General features: G+C 53.4%; 1 protein-coding gene across 1 annotated transcript in view; it reads right to left on the minus strand.

Moving 5' to 3' along the window:
• The window catches only part of BLCAP (bladder cancer associated protein), a 16297-nt gene extending 14446 nt beyond the window's left edge, over window positions 1-1851 (minus strand). The window contains exon 1 of the mRNA XM_019509808.1: window positions 1789-1851. The gene's annotated coding sequence lies outside the window, so the exon portion shown is untranslated. The remainder of the gene's footprint in view (window positions 1-1788) is intronic.

Genomic DNA, 1851 nt, shown 5'->3' on the forward strand with positions numbered 1-1851 from the left:
CCCCCCCCCCCCCCCCTTTGAGCAGGTCGGCTGAAGCCAAAGCTCTTTTGGGACAACGTAGTTGTCTGACATGGTTTTAAAAGAGGGTTTTGTCTCAGGCTACAGGGCTCAGTCAGAATGTGATGAGGAACAGCTCAACCCGGTCTCTGAATGAAACAACAAGCCTGCAGCTGCTAGAAACACAGGTTCTGATGCCCAGCCCCCAGTAAGGAAGTGAAGTGGGCTGGGCACTCAGGGGGACAGGTTCAGCTCCAGCCCAGTCAGGGGCAAACTGGCATATCCAGAATTCCCCAAAGGCGCTCAGTTTCCGATTCTTCACCCTTCTTAAATGTACACGTGATTTCTAGGGGCATCTGTTCTTTTGCTATCCCTGTCAATATCCCCATGCCCCCAATGGAGTTCATCCAGCTGCCCAATGACAGCTGGAAAAAAACTAAGTATTCACCTTTCAGGCAAGGATTGTCCTCATGTTCTTTGAGAAACCCGTGTCCTGCAACTTCTAACCCATACTCAGGAAAAATGGCACAGTTTGCTTCCAAAGCCTAGCTGCTGCAAGGGTAGTACCACTGGCACATTAACTATGCTAAGAGGTGCTTCTGGTTTATCAAAAACACCCCCCCCCCCGCCCACCTCTTAGGAATGGCTATAAATCAAGTTTAATCACTGAATACTCTTCACTACTTTTGCTGTCACTTTACTTAGTGATTTTCACTTCTCTTAGGCAGGGAATAGGTTCACCAATTCTTGGGTACTAGTCCAGCGCTCTGAAAAGCCAGCAGTTGGTAGCCATCGATACTATGGATCACACACCTCTGTGTACATCCAGTAAAGCTGTAATACTACCAAACCTGCTTGTGAAACACTGTAGGGATAGAGATGTGCCATCCTACTCTGCTCTACCCCTCCCTTTCCTCCTTCTTCCTTCAGATATATCCAGCCAATCTAACTACAGTCAGACTCTTAGCAGCCATCTAAAACTACGATCACCTTCCAGGGCTCTGAAATGCTAGACCACCGTTTTGCAATCGCATGCCAGGGCACCCTGGGGTGCCTTGACAACCATTCAAGAATTGCTGCAGGGTGCTGTATAATGTTAGCACTGTTTACAAACATGATTCACAAGATAAGTGAAGAGATTTCAGATGGAAATCCAGAGTTGGGGTCTTTGTTCTTTGCAACAGAAAAAACGCTTTATTATTTTTCTGTAGGCAAAAAAAAAAAAAAGATGAAAGCTAAGAGCTGACAGTTTCCAAGGGCTGCCTTGGGTCAGAGAGGCGGGGAACCACTGCTCTGGACCCGATCGTCCAGGGATTCGTGTTGGGGCAAAGCCTCAGGGAGACTCCTGCTCCAGTCAGGCCTGCGAGACAGGGTCCTTCCTGCAGCCCCCCCCACCCCGCACTGTGCAAACAAAGCTGGGTCAAGGAGAGTCCCTGCCTTCCTTGAAGAGGGCCCAGCCGTGAAGTGAGTTTGTGCCACTGCTGGGAGAAGCAGTGGAGCAGGGCGGAGGAGGAGCAGGCTGATCCTGCCTGGCAAGTACGGCGGCACCGGCCTGTCTCAAATGGCTCCTCTTCCCGAGCAGCAAGGTGAACAAAGAAGCGCTCCTTTGGGTGAGGCGAGGAGGAGCTGGCCGGAGCCCCTAGCCGTCCCCCCCTCGCAGCACCGCGGCCCGGCCACACGTGACATTGCCCCGCAGTAGAGGCGGGGCGGCCGCATGTGCAAAGCCGCCAGCACCCCAAGGCGATCCCCCAGCTCTGGGGCCCTCCCGCGTGGCTGGGCCGTACCCGTTACCTGCGCTCCACGCCATGGCGCGACCCCAGCTCCGCTCCGCTCCCCGCCGCTGCGCCCGCAAGA

This window comes from Gavialis gangeticus, unplaced genomic scaffold, assembly GCF_001723915.1.
Source record: "Gavialis gangeticus isolate Ggan-Ray unplaced genomic scaffold, GavGan_comp1, whole genome shotgun sequence".
Classification (NCBI taxonomy): domain Eukaryota; kingdom Metazoa; phylum Chordata; order Crocodylia; family Gavialidae; genus Gavialis; species Gavialis gangeticus.